The sequence below is a fragment of the Kogia breviceps genome, chromosome 4 (genome assembly GCF_026419965.1).
Source record: "Kogia breviceps isolate mKogBre1 chromosome 4, mKogBre1 haplotype 1, whole genome shotgun sequence".
NCBI lineage: Eukaryota > Metazoa > Chordata > Mammalia > Artiodactyla > Physeteridae > Kogia > Kogia breviceps.
Window position 1 is genome coordinate 139,410,775 of NC_081313.1, and position 16,789 is coordinate 139,427,563.

Here is a 16,789-nt window from a genome sequence, read left to right on the forward strand (position 1 = left end):
GCCTGTGTGGTATCTTGGCGGGTATCTCCACCCCACTCCATCGTTTCTGCTAGTTGGAGCACCTCTTGTTCTACTTCTCTTTTGATAAATGCCAAGCCCAACTGCAAATCAAATCAAGGGAAGGGGGCAGATAAAGGATTTACTCCTGGAACAAAGAGTAGAGTTCTCCTTAGAAGATAATGGGGGGCGGGGACAGGATAGATTTAATGAACCCACAGAACAGAAAACTGGAAACGAATTAGATCCAGAGGGGATGAGCTAGGACTTTCGTGGGCCAGCATTTGGGCCTGTCTGTGGGTTAGTAGGCACATCGGTGTCAGCAGGCCACGGTTTGGGGTTATTGGGAAGGGGGTCTGTCACATAAACGAAGGACAATGCGAGGGCAGGGTAGCTCGGAACAGGGGAATGCCCTCGGGAATACTTTCGCATATGTGAAATTCTGAACCTGCAGTTGCACGTGTCATGGTGCAGGAACTCACACGGAGCCCCGTGGCTGAGCGGGGGGGGGGGGGCAACGAGGGGCTGCGGAGCACAGTTCCAGCACGCAGTAAGGACGCGGCAAGGCGCAGCAGCTATGATTTTATACATGAGTGAAAGAAGCTTGTGAGTGCTCATGGTCAAAGTGAGACGTTTAGGTTTCTCTCTAGCAACAAAGCACTCAAGTATTTGTGAGAGGATATGGATCTGTGCAAAGGGATGGGGGGGGCGGTATGTGCAGGCTAATTCGGGCACTTAAGAAATGTGCGGAGAGCAGTTTCGGAGCCTCCACGTGCGCACCCATGGCTAGGTGTAGGGGTGAATAAAAGCGGGTGCATTTGTCAAGGCGCGGGTGCGTGCTGGGCTGAACTGGGGCGGGCAAATGCAGGCGTTTCTGTGTCTCTGAATAACAGCATACGGACAACCAGTGTGGTTTGTGCGCAACCGTGTGCGAGGCTCTAGGCTAAGCGCTTTTATGTCTCCTAACAGCTGGCACGACCGTCCGAGGGAGCTCATGGTCTGCGGTGCCTGCACGGCCCCCGAGCGCGCTGAGAGCGAGGCGTTAGGACGCGCGCGGGTCTCTCGGCGCTTTCTCGCTCCACATCCGGAGCTGGAGGCCCGGCCTTGGGGCCGAGAAAGGAGACCCTGGGCAGCTCCGGGGCCAGGCGTGCCCCAGGCTCCTCGTCTCGGCATCGGGGTGAACATGGGGCCCCGTTAGTTTGGGCTGTAAACACCGTGGCAGTGCTGAGCGGCCACGCGGGCCTTTCCCGACGCGAAGGAGTTAATAAAAGGTGTTTTATGGGCGCGAGGAAACGGCGGCGGAGGTATGAGCTTCTCTCTACAATGACCCCCTACTTTTTCCTTTATTCCCTCTCGCCACCCGCCGCCAGATCAAATAGGCCCACGATTTAACTAGGGCAACACCTCGCGGTAATGAGCAGTCCTGGCACACACCCTCCCCCGGCCTCAGTACCCGGCGCGAGGCCCCAAGGCCTCTCCCGGAGGAGCAGAAAAGAAAAATCGACTTTTCCTTTTTTCATTTTCTTTCCAAGAGCTGGGAAGCTCATTAGAAATCCGGAGAAACAGACTCAGGGAGCAAGCCAACTGAGGTGCCCCAGCACGGAGGGGACCTTTTCCTAGATTTGAACCCAGGACTCCAGTTTAGGTTACAGACCATTTTCTGGCTAAACACAGAGCACGCCGCCTGCGACTATTTTTAGCACCGTGAAGTATCCCAGGCACGGGAAGAATGCGCACCCGGGTCTTGCTTTCTTGTAGCCCCGGCCAGTGAAAGGAGAGAGGGGTACCGAGGGGTACCGCTCATGGCAGTCAGAGCCAAGTTTGGCATATAAGCTGGCCTCCTCCGAAAACCCCATCCGGCCGGGTGCAAACCCTCTTGGAGAAGACCGCGGAGGAGCCTAACATTCGGTCCCAGCCCTGTCTGGTCCTGATCTCAGACCTGGCACCCAGAAGCTGAGACAGGGGGCCAGTGTCCATTGAGGTGGTCACCGGGACATCTCCCCAGTTTCCCCAAGACTTACTCCACCGCCTAGAACGCCCGAGCCACATTTCCAGCCTTCACTCCTCGACTGAAAAAGCCGAGCCCCCAGCGCAGAACAGAGTTGCTCCCGGTTTCACAAACCAGTTTTCGCCAAGGGCTCCAGATTCGGGGTCCAGATCTTCTCCCCGCACCGGGCTCTACCTCCTTTTATCCGTCATTAGCTCTCCCTCCGTGAAATAGCTTTAGAGCCTGCCTTTTACTTTCTTACTCTCTCCCAAGTTTCAACGTGGTTTGTCCGAAACCCACCTCCACCTGGCTGTGGCAGATGGTATCATTATTCATTTGAATTAAGGACATAACATTTTTTTTAAATCTGGGGGGTGGGGGAATGGAATGATCACTAACTTCAAAGCAAATTCCAGGAATTTGTCGTAAGGAAATAGTAACTGATGTTTCGAAGCTTTAACTAAAGGACTAGTCTACCAAAAAGTATAAAAGGACCTCCAAAGTGTTATAATTACAGAACTGGTTAAATAAATCCATCAGTGGGTTACTACTCAGCCCCTAGAAAAAATGTGGTAATTGATATGGAGAGTGTTCCTGATACAAGTGAGGGAAAACAAAACCCTCTCAGCTTACTAAAGCAGGCAGTGACCTGCTTTATGTAAAAATAAATACATAAATATCATTCATGGAGAAAAAGTGGAAGAATATACATCAAAACATTTACACCTCTACCTGAGTTGTGGGAATAAGGATAATTTTGACCTTTCCTCCTACTTAGCCATATATATATATATATATATACTACAATGAATAAGTATTACTTTTGCAATAAAAACTTAAGCTGAAATTTCCTTCTAATTTTTCCTGTGGCCAGTGTAGTTTCAGTACACTGTTTATTCAACATGCATTAATTGAGTGCCCACCTTGTGCTTGGCACTGTGGGTATAAATAATGAATAAGAAATAATCCTAATAATTACTATCAATTAACATACAATAGTAAATATTTGTCTTGAAGGGTTTATTATTCCTTCCACACAGTAAATGTAGTCTTTTTCTCACATTTAAAACTTATAATACATAAAATAATAACAACAGTTATATTTTATTAAGGAAATTATTTAAGCCCTTAGCATGTATTATTTCATTCAAGCCTCACAAGGATTGTATGAGGTTAATACTCAGGCAGCTGAGGCTCAGAGAGGTGAAGAACTTTGATCAAGGTCATACAAAGGAGGTAAAAGGCAGGCTGGGCTTGGATGAAAGGGCAGGTCTGGCTGCCTCCAGAGACTTGGCTTTTCCCCACATCTTGGAGCACCTCCAAGTTGTGTGTGTGTGTGTGTGTGTGTGTGTGTGTGTGTGTGTGTGTGTGTGTTTACAAATACAGCTTCTCTTAGTCTGATCTTCTTTGGTGCCCAAAGTAAGTAGAGAAAGAAAGAAGGGGGTTTGTGAAGGGATCTGGGATTCTAACTCCAGCCTTCCTCTGGAACCCTCTTCCTCTGTCCTGGATCAGAGTGGATCCCATCTATAAAATGAGGAAGGGGTGGGCTCCTTGACCTCTAGGTTCTTTTCCTAACTGTAAAACTGATTCTAGGAATATACTTTCTGCTGGTGAAAAACTCAGCACTTTATTCTTTGCACCAACCTGTGATGTCTGTATAGTGCATTCACCTTTCCTTGGTACTTTCACTTCTTTGAGCACATTTTTCTCCTTATAAACTAGAAGGGAGAAGGGCAGGAATTGTGCTCCCCATGGATGGAAGGAGAAGACCCAGAGAGGGAAATGACCAGCTCAGGGTCACACAGCAGTCAAAGACTGAGTTGTCATTAGCTGGCAGTCAGCAGACTCCAGGCCCAGGGCTGTACTGGAAACGGCTCTGGTTCCTTCTCTTCAGGCAACCAGCAGTGAAACTTGTGGTCTTACTAAATCCTCATAAAAGAAACGTAACTAAGAAATCAGCCAGTCTCATTTTTAAATGAAAAGTGACTGCTAAGAAAAAATATGCAGGCTCTAAAGTATCTGAAACCAGCCTCCTGATTTAAATCTAATTTGTTTGAAAAAATTTTTTTTCAACCAAGAGAGTTTTTACAGCTGAGCTCTCCCAAACCCATAAAAAACAAGATTTATATGGGACTACCCTGGTGGCTCAGTGGTTGGGAATCCGCCTGGCAATGCAGGGGACACAGGTTCAAGCCCTGGTCCGGCAAGATCCCACATGCCGCAGAGCAACTAAGCCCGTGCGCCACAACTACTGAGCCTGCGCTCTAGAGCCTGTGAGCCACAACTACTGAGCCCATGCGCCTAGAGTCCATGCTCCACAACAAGAGAAGCCACTGCAATGAGAAGTCCACACACTGCAACAAAGAGTAGCCCCCTCTCGCCGCAACTAGAGAAAGCCCATGCACAGCAATGAAGACCCAATGCAGCCAAAAATAAATAAATAAATTTATATTTTTTAAAAAAGGTTTATATGGGAAAATGTGAAAGACTCTTAACAATATTACAGTGTCTAATGTAAGCAGACATAGACACTATATAAAAGCTCCTTCAAATGTTATTAAAACAAACAGAAATGTACATTTATCCCCACAGAATGGACAATGGAAGGCATCAGACTTTTGAGGAGTTCCAGAAGTCTATGTTCCCTGAATTGTTCAAAGCGTCCCATCACACTGGGACCTCAAAAATCCTTACCTACCCTCCAAACATTTCCCTCATTTTACAGAAGGGGAAACTGTAGCCCACAGAGGGGAGGGACTTGCCCAAGGTCATACGGGGAGTTGTACTCTTCTTTCCCTCTTATCTACTTAACCCCTCTCCTTCCAGTGCAGGGCATAGAACCTGACAGTGGCCAGGAGACCCTGCACAAGTTACTGAACAATTCTGAGCCTCAGTTTCCTCATTTACAAAATGGCTGAGATCATTGCCCCAACTTCCTGGGGCCTGTGATGGTCGAATGAGATAAGGCATGCAGAGCACTTAACATGGTGTCCATGGCAGAGCTATTTTTATTATTTTATTTAATCCTTGCAATAGCCTTGTGAGGCACGGAGGATTTATTTTGGTTTGCTTGTTTGTTTGTTTTGGAAAGATCAGCACAGAGGTTGCAGTGATCTGCCCACTGGCACATAGCCAGTGAGTGGATCCCTGGTTCAAAGCTCTTATATCCCACATCATTAAGACAAACCCAGGGGCAGGCAGGTTGAGGCAGTTGAGTTTCTGAAACTGTCCAAGGCAGCACTAAGTAGCATAGTGCTCTTAATATACGAATATAGTAGTATATTTCTCTTAACGCAAGCCACCAATGGGAGCCATGTATGCAATTACAATTTTTCTAGTAGCACATTAAAAGAATAGAGGGAAACAGGTGAATTTATTATTAAATTTAATATATCATATACTATATTTAATATTAAACTTATTAAATTTTTATATATTTATTTAACTCAATATGCCTAAAATATAATCTCAACATGTAATCAATATAAAAATTATTATTGGGGTACTTTACATTTTTTTTTCATACTGAGTGAAATTGGGGTGTGTTTTATACATCTTAAAGCACATCTCAGTTTGGACCATATTTTAAGCATGCAAAAGCCAGCACACATGGCTGGTGGCTACCATTTGGACAGTGCAGGTCTAACGGGTCATGTAGCAGGAATATTAAATATGGAGCTTTAGTTAATCATATCAATAAGTAGCCACCATTTACTGAGCACTTCCTGTGTACCCAACAGCAGTGCTCAACCTATATGGACACATCTACTCATGCCAACAACCACAGAGGATACGTGTGTAATTTATTCATGGTCACATGACTAATACGTGGCAGGCAGACCCAGACCTGGCTGTCTCCCAAACCTGCAGTTTTAGCCTCTGAGTTCCATGATTTCCAGGGACATCAGCAGGGCTGTAGGTGGGGCAGTGAGATGAGGAGTGTCCTCTGGAGTGTCCCGCTCAGTGGTGGAACCTTGGGTTCCAGCTCCAACTCTCCCATGAGTCAGGTGACCTCAGACCAATTATCCTCTTGGGCCCCAGTTTTCTAACCTCTAAGATGGGCTAACAATACCTTTCCTCACCCCACTGAACTCTTGTCGGGCAAAAAGGGGAGAAGCTCTTTTGATAGTGTTTTGAAACAGAGAATATAGCATAAGAGACGGGGTGAATGTCAACAAGGAGATTGGGACTGGCCGCAGGCCTGTACTCACAGACAGATGAGCTTGTTAGATGGGCTGTGTGGCACTGGGCAGGTTTCTTAACCTCTCTGAGCGTTTTTCTGTAAAAAGGAAAGCAGAATAGCTTGCAGAGACATTGTGAAGATCCAGTCATGATTAAATAACGAGTGGGAAGCTTATAGGCTGGCCCAGAGTAGGAAGTGGTAAACATGAGCTATTATTACTACTGCTGTTGTAGCAGTTGGGGTTGGACTCCAGGGCCTGGTTAGGAAGCAACGGGGAATGGCAGGGAAGCTGAGCCAGCTCTGGCTCAGCGTAGTATTCTGGCAGTCCCAGGTGGGGTGTGGGAGGTGTTTGGGGGACTGTGAGAACAGTTAGTGTGGTGGAAAAAGCACTAGGCCCACCGTCAAGAGAAGGGGGTTCAGCCTGCTCTGTGACTTTGGGTACTTCCTGGCTCCCACTGGACCTTGTTGTCACCTGTAAAATGAGGGGTAGGGACCAGAGATCTAAGTCCCTTTCTGCTTTGACTGTCCAGATTTTTACAGTGGTATGGATCAAGGCATTCACCAAACACAGCAGCTTGTGAGGGGGACAGAAAATAGCCCTGAGCCTTCCTGCCCAGGTGGCCTGGGGTTGCCACTGACTAAGGGGAGGGCGCCACCTGGTGGCCACTCTCCCTCCTCTGAGTTCAATGTAGAGAATCAACCAAGATTCTCTCCCCTATGCAGTGACCCCAGAGCCCCAAGGCACACTTTTTCTAACTTCCGTTAGCAGTTGACAAGAACAGAGAGGGGACCCAGAAAGTTCACAGAGCCAGGAGTCCTGGGCATGAGGCCAACTCCCGAGGGACATTAGGGTTTTGCAATCCATGATCCCCTAAAAGTGCCTTGGGGCAGGGGTCTGTATTTCCCTACCATGTAAAGTCTAAAATGAATCATATATGTATGTTTGGGTTTTTTTTCCTTTCTTTTTCTTTGGATAGGAGCTACTGAACAAAACATAATCTTCTCTTGGTAACTCAGAATCCTTCTGTCACTATTGCTTTGGCCTAATGGAATGCAGAGGGCTGTTTCCCCCTAAATACCCTAGACTGCTGGGATCCTGAGTTTTTCTAACTGCTTTTACTATCTGCTTTTACCATCTCCCCCACACAGCCAATATTCTACTTCCTTCTGTGGTAGAGGTTGCATGATGCAATGGAGGGGTCAGACTGACATGGGTTCAAATTCTGGCTCATTATAAGGCCCTAGGTAAGCTATTTAACTTTTCTGAGCCTCAGTTACCCCATCTGAAAACTAGGGATGATAACAGCTTCTCTGCAGGTTTGTGTGAGGATTACAACCGTGCACATAAGTATTCTAGCCCAGTGGCCAGCACCTAGCAGGTGTTTAACAAATAAAAGCTACCATTGCTGCAGGTATGTCATCGTGACCACTTTTTCATGTTCAGCTTTGGAAATATTCCTAGATAGAAACATGAATAGTATGCATTTGAAGATGACATTAGCAACCACAAAGAAAACATCCTTATCATTGAAAACGTCAGGGCCTCCTTGAACTGTTTAAACTGGCTCTGTCAAGTTCAACTTCACCTAGCTGAGCTAAACCCCAGTAAGGCTGAGGTCTCTCAGTCCTCATTCTTTGGGCGGCGCTGAGCTTCATCAGATGATTTCACTCCAGGCGGTTGCTTGTTGACATGGCTGGGTCTGACCCCTGCTCCTCGGACTGCACTGCTCCTTGGGGCTCGGCCACTCTTGCACATCCCGTCTCCTGAGCAGGTTGCTCAGAGGGGTCTGGCTGGGCACAGGCATCCTCCCTTTGCTCACTTAGCAGAGTCTAACCTTGCTGGTGGCCATAAGCCCTCAGGAAGTCTCATGAGCTGCTCCAGCTTAATTAAGCTCATTACATTTGCTAAGCCTCACTGGCTTCTCCAAGACGGCAGAGCTCATTACGCTTGGCTCCTTCATCAGAACTCAGGGGCTCCAAGGCTTCCTAATGGACCCTAGGATTTCAGCAGTGGAAGGACTGCCCTCCACCCCTGTCTGGGTATGAACTCCTCTGAAATTCCCAGCTCCTGGAGGGCAGAGTCCATTTCCAGATTCCCCCAGGTACCTGGCTCACGGCAGACACTCAAACATCTTCTTGACCACATTCTGTTTGATTTTTTAATCACTCCAGCATGTGGGGCTTTCTGCTCTGGACTGGACTTCCCCTCACCCTTGTCTCCTGTCAAACCTTCCATTTCCCTCAAGGGCCAGCTTAGGAGCCTCTTCTTCCAGGAAGCTCCCTTGATTTTCAGAAAGCCCTTTCCTTCCTGACCACTTCCCCCTTACTCTGCATAATATGGATACAGATATAGTATGGCTATACATGGAGTTGGTAGATAGATGTTTTGATACACCTACAGATACACCCATAGTCACAGATTCAGGAATGTGTGTGTATATACACATCTATGTATACATATACATATATAAATACACACACACACACACATATACACACATACAGTGTGTACAGTCGTCCCTCTGTATCCACAGAGGAGTTGTTCCAGGATCCCTACAGATACCAAAATCCATGGATGCTCAGGTCCCTTATATAAAATGGCATGGTACAGCTCCTTTGTATCCTCGATTTGGAACTTGTGGATATGGAGGGCCAAGGGTATACATACGATATATAAATATGCATATCCACATGCATATATATATTCATATAATATGCATATGTATAAATACATATCTGGTTATTTCTAAACTGATAGGAACATCCTTCTATGTCATTAAATATTTTACAATTTTGACATAAGTATAATACTTTTAAAGCCAGTCACCTATTATTTGACATATTTGACAGTTCTTCACTGGTCTAAACAATGCTCCCATGAGATGCCAGCTTATCCAATTAGTAGGCAGCAGGACACAGTGGACTCTGAGGTCAGATAGACCTGTGTTTGATTCATCCCCACCCACCACTCTCTGGTGACCCTGGAAAAGCCATTTCACCCTTCTAAACTTCTGTTTCCTTATCTATCAAATAGAGAGAATAATAGTACTTCTAGTAAAGTGCTTATTGTTGGACCTGTCACATAGTCAGTGCTCAGTAAAACAACTGCACCAGTCTGGGAGGCAGAAGAGGAGGATTTGCTTTCCCCACTGACCAGTGATTTTGTACATTCCTATTTTGTAGTGTGTGACAAAAACCCACGGAGGTAACATGTGATAGCCCTTTATAACAGTTAAGTGCTGCCTTAATATAAGACTTTTATCCTTGCTGTTTTTACTTCTCTTACTGTTTTCTACAGGTTTTAGAAGTATGTAACAAACTATGTGAGTGGGGAGTAAATGATTTGAGAGCACTTTAAAAAAAACTGCTTTGCTATTTTACAGTTTGGGTGAAAATGATTCATGCTCATTATAAACAATTTAGACAACACCAAGAAAACACAAAGAAGAAAGTAGCATTCCAAATCCCACCAACCAGGACGGACCATGGTTGGCATGTTGGTTGTGGCCTTCTTTTCCTTGCTACCCCTGTGGTGGCCAGGGCGAACCGGGGCAGGCTTATGCTCTTTAATAAATGTCTGTTGACGTCAACCAGACTGACTCGTTAACAGAGGCATGCTCCAGTTCTGTCCCTCTCCGCCAACCTCTGACAGTTTCATTAACCCCATTAAATCATGCAGGTGCCTTTACACCTCCTGGGCTTGTTAATCTCTGTTCAGCTCTGGTAAATGAAAACCTGGCTGGAAAGTTGGATGTACCTTGTTAACCTCCATTAAACGTTATTAAATTTCCTAACTAGAGTCTTAGTGACTTCGAGGAATTCTCTCATTGAAGTTTAGTGAATCCAGTTGATCAGGGAAAGGGGAACTGTTGCGGCTGCACTGCTTCAAACCGTGGTGCTCCTGAGTTCTTTGATGGTGGAGTTGACAAGTGTCTCTAGGGTCGGACGGCCATTGGACTCGCTCCCAGGAGTGCCTCCAGCTCCCACTGTTACTTGGGCAGTTCCTCAACCTCTCTGAGCGTTCATTTGCACCTCCATAAACCGGAGTTAATAACAGCTCCTGCTTGATATGACGATGGATCAGTGTATGTAAAACTAGTGACAGGTTGTCTGGCACGCACACTGCACTTGATGGCTGTTACTGTATCGGGATGTGGAAGATCCTTACAAACTAAAAAACTGTTAAGTAAATGGAAGTTTCAATTCCACACATTTGTGTTTCCTCCTATATGCCAGGCACTGTGGTGGGAACTGTGGATTATTTTCATTCTGTTTTTTTTTTTTCCAGATGGAAGATCATCTATTCCAATGATTCATCTTTTTTTTTTTTTCAATGATTCATCTTAAAAGTGTCTTTGTGGCTGTGCATGTCACTGTATTTGCTCAGGCTCTGACCTTTCTGAGCTGCTTGAGGTTGAAAGTAGCTCCTTTCTCCTCCAGTGCCATCTAAACCTAGATGTGCAAATTCCCCAGGAGAATTTTCCCTGGGCTGCCCTTGTGGAGATTCTCATTAAGTAGGTCTTACTGGGGATTTCTAACCAGTATTCCTGATCAGGATGAAGCTGCTGGATTGGGAAACCTCTGGACCAGTTTAGTACTTCTCAACTGTAATGCTTAAGTCTTATTTGGGGAAATTTTAAAAATTCATATTCCTGGAATTCAGCCCCTGAGCTTTGCATACTGAGAATCTGGGATGGGGCCCAGGAATTGGCATTGTAACAGAGTTCGTAGTGGATTCTGATGGGGGTGGGAGGTGGCAAGTGCCACCTTTCAAAGAGGCTGGACCTCAGCTGATATGATATTCAATATTCTCAAGGTCTATTTTGAAAAAAGGATGTCCGGTTCCTAGTGGAACTTCTGTCCCAATGGTACAGTAAGATATGGGTTCCTCCTTCCATTACAACCAATATCTGTGGATCCTCAAAGGAGGTCGACTCCAGCAGGGGCCAGCCAGTTTGGGGGAAGCTTGGCAACAAAGCACCTCTCCTAGGTTCGGTGTGTGAAGGGTTTGAGGCAGCCCTCAGCAGTTACATATGAAAGAGAGGGCAGCAGACAGAGGAGTGAAAGGAACTGCTTATGCTATACCTCAGATCACGAGGCAACATGGTATGAGGACTAGACCTTCTTTTGCTTTCTCGAGGAAGATGACTCAGACATCCTTCGGCAACAAACCGTCACTGACCCTGTGGGCTCCCAGTGACAGTGAAGACTCCCCACTCTCCTCGCCCCCTAAAATGCCTCCTGAAAAGTCAACCTCCACATTATTTACATGGAAGCAGAATGGGAGAGGGTGCGGGTACTGAGGGGAAGAACCGTACTTTGTAAATTTCTGTTTAAAATTTCAGAGCTAGCATGCAGTACTACTAGTCAACTAATATGAACAGAAATATTTACTGCATTTTCCCCCTTTCATGCTGCTGAGGACAGAGAGGTGGAAAAGTGACACTAGTGACAGATCTGAAATGAAAGACCTGTGTCTGAGGCTTGGCTGGCCAAGGGGCTCCATCCCAGAGGCCTCCAGGGCCTCCACCAATCAGCTCAGTCAGATAGCCCAGCATGAGCAGGCGACTTGCTGGGGCCTCTGACTTAGTAGCCGGCTGGCAGGTGAGGCAGGGCAGAGATTCTGCAGGTCTGACAAGCGTTCAGATGATGGACCAACTTTAAATACCAAGGCTCTACTGTAGGTGAAGAAATGCCGGTTCACACATTGCTAAATATAAGTTTTTGAGACAGTTAAACATTGAGATATTTATATAAAGGTCTGTATTTCTAGTTCCTCTTGAGAACTCGTGAGAACTGGCCACACAGGGCTGGCATTCCCACGTGGCAACAACAGGCTGGAGCTCTGCGGTGGCTGCCCTTAGAAGGGACCTGGATTTTCCAGTTTGCAGCTCCCCCGCCCACCGGCCCCCAACAGGCATTTTAATTTGCAACCGTCCATCCAGTTTACTTAGAACTTTTATAGATGGATAACTGAAGACCAGAGTGAAGCTCTGGGGCCAGGGTACCTGCTATGCTACGCAGCACTCAGGCTCGACTCGGGCCGTCCAACCACAGCCAATCTCTTTGCACAGGAGTGAGTGGGAGGGCAGGGTCACACTTCTGTGACCTGAACTCACATGGTGCGTACTGGGAGCGGAAGGGCGAGTGGATGAAAGATCGCTGTCCCTAGTCACTGTCCTACACAGCCAGGGGCCGAATGTGCAAGTGAAAGCATCTGAGCTCCATGTGGACATTCAAAGGGTACAACAGAGTGTGTCTCTTGTTTCTCATTCAGATCGTTTATTAAGAGCGAAAGTCGGGCCATCCCATCTGTGTGATACTGCAACATGAAAAGTCACATACATACTAAGGAGACCCCACAGAATTGAGAGCCTTTCAACAGTACAGAGCCATAGATTACAAAATTAAAATACAAATGATCTCCCCAGTTTGGCAGGAAACATGTACAATATGAGGAAGCCTGGAATGGAAGGGCACTTGCTTCGATAAGGCAGTTACAAAATGGAAAAAAACCCCCAAACCAACCCGCACACCCAAAACACTCTTGACGGGAATAACAGATAATAGACATGTGAAAACAGGGATCCTGTACAAGCCTCTGTCATTGGCAAAGATGTGTTCATTAAGTGAAAGCCACTGAAGGGTTTGCGTTTGAAGATGCAAGCTAGATGAAATGACTGATTGTAGACATTCCTACTCTAAGAAAAGGTCCCACCTTGCCTCTGGCTGGATTCCACCTCAAAAAATGGGATCAACTTTACCCTTCCTAACCATAAACTTGAAAACAGTCTGTAAGAAAGTGAAAGGAATACAAAGGCATCCCTAAAGCACCATGCTTCCCAGGGCATGATCTTGAGCTCACCTGTCCTTCAGTTCAACTGCCTCTCTCGCTAACAGGGATGGGGGCTGCAAACGGCAGGGCCATAGAGCTGTGTCTGTTCAAGTCAGGGTCACCTGAGTGACCCACCTGAAAGGCAAGTGTATTTAGTGAGAATTTAGAGTCTAGGACACCACCATATTTCCCACTAGGACTTTGGAACCTTGGTCTTAAATTATAGGCCCCTTCTGTTCTCTCCTCCCATTCATTTTGCAAAACTCAACTGACTGCCTTCCCAGTCCTGTCTCACAACCTTGAGCTCTACAGGTTGGTTCCCTGACAGCCAGGCTGGCCTTGGGAACCTCTGCTCAGTGGCAAGGTCTCAAGGTTCTGAGGGCAGCTCCCTGCAGACTGGGTTACAGCTATGCTGCAAGTTGGAAAGTGAACGAGCGCCAGAAGTGTCAGGAGGACAGAAGGCTGGTCCAGATGATGCCACAGCACTCGGGCAAGTCTTTTCAAATCTCAGTTTCCCCATCTCTAAAAATCAATGACTGGGCAATGGCAACCTCAAAGGACTTTCCAGCTTGAAAATATGGCACTTCTCTGACACTGAGACATGTGGTTCTCCCAAGTTTCTAAGCTTTGTTTTCTCCATAAAAACAATGTGTGACGTACTTGCAGGAATCTTAAGGTACAAGCCCTCGGAAGCCCTATAACCTGTCAACTTCAGACAGAGCAGTGATCATATTTTAAAATCTTCTAGCTAAAACTTTTCCTAAGTGATATGAGCATCAGTTTTTGTGAGGCAAGCACAAAACTAAGGCCTCCTCTGTCTTAAGGTATTTTTTTTTAGCAGCCTGATAGCACTCCCTCCTACCCTGACCTCCTCCATCAGCTTTAGCAAGATCAAGGGAGTATAATGATGTTATACTTCATCCCAGCAGGATGACGTTGGGGTTTCCTCAACATCTCCAATAAGGAACTAATACTCGGGGCGAGGGACAGCCAGGACACCAAAGTGTCTATATGCTAGCTGCTCCTTCCCCAGAGACAAACACTATGCCCTGGGACAGTGCAGCAATTAGGTCCTTGGCCAACTAACTTGGCCCCCATTAGGCAGAGACTAAGATGGAAATTCCAGAGAACATAGAAAAGCCAGAGGTTTACAAAGATAGAACAGCCTTCCGCAGGAGGTAGTGAGTTCTCTGTCCTCAGAGGTGTTTAAGCCCAGACTGCTCAAACCTTGGTGGGACGGTTGTAGGCAGAATGCCAGCACCTATGGGGAGACTGGACTGGATGACTTAAAGGTCCTTTCCCAACTGCTGGATCTTGTCATGGTAAAGACTGAGAGCCTTCAGATGATTTCTGTGCAGCAACAACTCTGGGATCCATGGTCGGGCCCTTGAGTAACTTCCCTCTCCTACTTTCTCCTTTCTACCAGGCAGGTGCCCTCCAGGATATTAACAAAAAAGTTCCCACAAAATAGACAGCTGAAATGCCAAGGTTAGACGCAACATTCCAGCTGCAAACAATTATTAATATCTGCTCTCTGGAAGACTAGCTGTGACTATTTAGCTATGACAGAAACGTCTAACAACTTGGCGGCTGTATCACATAAATGAAATTCCTCTTCCTTTTACACCAGCGGTCTTGAATCCTTTGGCTGCAATCTTTCAAGGGATTCAGCTATGATTTTTTTCACATGATGTTGCCAACCTAAGGGTTTGTGCGTTGAAATAAGAAGTTCGTCCGTTTGTTTTTTAAAAACCTTAAAATGAAGCAACACAAATGGCAAGATGTTGACAATGCCATGTGACACCCTTCAGGGCATATGAAAGAATCACAGCAGGCTGGAAACTGAGGCAGGAGCTGTGCTCTTTAAGACAGTGCCAGTTCTGGATTGCACATTCCAGTTTTGCCCAGGAGCACCACGAGGAGAGAAGGCAATGTTGCAACACTACAGGTGGAGAGACACACAAGTCCTTGACAGGTGGTACAAAAAGCAGGCAGCCACGATGAGGGCTGCTTTCCCCAAGCCCCACTGCTCCCAGAAGCCAGATCTGGTTGCTTTGGAGGGTCGGCCACCTCTGACAGGCAGAAGTCTTCTGCCCCAGATCAAGCCATGGGAGATTGCAGAAGAGGCTAAGGCAAGTGGCTTAGTGGTCTGATTAAAGAATAGATTTCTGCACACAAGGAAAATTTAAGTTCAGAGAGCTCTGTCTTCTCTCTCACCTGACATGCTTTCAATGGCTGAAAAGACACCCATAACCTCCACTTTCCAAAGGACCTCTCCTTAGAGGAAAGATGGCTTGGGACTCGAGTGCACACAGCATCTGGCTGAGGGGAAAGTTTCCCCAGGCTTCACGTGGGAATGAAAGCACTCTTACAGACATACTTGAACAGACGGAGCCTAACACCACAGCTTCTTGTATAGAAGCGTACTGCTGTCTGTCAACTAGGAACACAGATCTGCTATTGAAGAAACAGCGACAAGACCTACACATCCACAATTCTGGTTCAAACATCAGAAAGATACACTTTTTTTCTCAAAAAGATGTGGACATTTCCAGAGAGCAGGTTACCAACGCCTTAACCCCACCTGTCCCTAAACTCCAGCCTGATGAGAAAACACTCCCCTTAACAAAGGGGGTTTGGTGTTTGACAACTTCAAAGCCTTTCTAACTCAGCTTCTCAGGAAAAAACCTACATAAGCCACATACTTTAGCCTTCTTGATGCTCACACATCAACAGCCTTCAGCTGTGAGTAGCGAGACACTCTCTAAATATCTGTTGAATCTGCACAACTAAAAACACGCAGAGAGCACCCTGACGTGCCCAGGTGTATGAAAATAAGATCCCCTCATAGTCTAGAGTATGCTCTATGTACATTCATTTATACATATTTTAAAAGGCTGCAATCTCCTAGACATGCATCGTGGACACTGGTGAAACCTTGGCTGCAGCGAACATACATTGTTTTATTTAGTGAGAGTGGTGGCCCTGTCCCCGTCCACGGAATGCATGCTCCACGGAACTGAGACCTTTGGCCACTCCACCACCGTGCTTGGGGCCGGGGGATGGGGTTGTTCTGACTTCTCTGCGTGGATGCTCAGATTAAGCCGTCTGTGAGTCACTAAAATGCTCCGCCAGGCCAGGCTGTCCACTGCTGCTTTTATTTTTTAAGGCTTAAGAAAGAACTCAGAATGAAAACTGAGTAAGAAAGTGATACCTTTGACCACAATATATGTCAAGATAGTCAGAAATTAGAATTCAAGTCCTTTCTTCTCTTTTCTTCCCACTCCCTGTCCACACCCTCCACCCCCCAACACACTGACTAGAAAATTTTGCAAAAGCATACTTTTGGATATAAAGCTTTGTTTTCAAAGGATACTTTGGCTCTGATATAATAAGATAGAGGAATCTGAGTTTTTGAACATAAAAAAAATCAGGTAATTGTTAATACGTAAAAAACTTTAGCAATCGTCCCCCCTAAAAGAGAGGCAAATTGCTCACAAAAATGAACATCGGATGGCACTGACCTGTGTTGTTCAAACCCATGATTTGTTGCTGACCCCCAAGGAGGTCAAAGCTGGTCAGACTTTCTATCCCAGAGCTGGACTTCGGAGCAGGAACCGCATGGTCCTTGGCAGCTTTCTTGTGGTTGTGAATTAAGGATTAGTACTTCTGAGAACATGAGCCCCAAACCACTAAATATCTTCATTTGTCAAAGCATTTCTGGCACAGGAGAATGGCTGAAGTCACAATACATAACGACCCTGAAGCATGAGGCATGGAGGGGTGA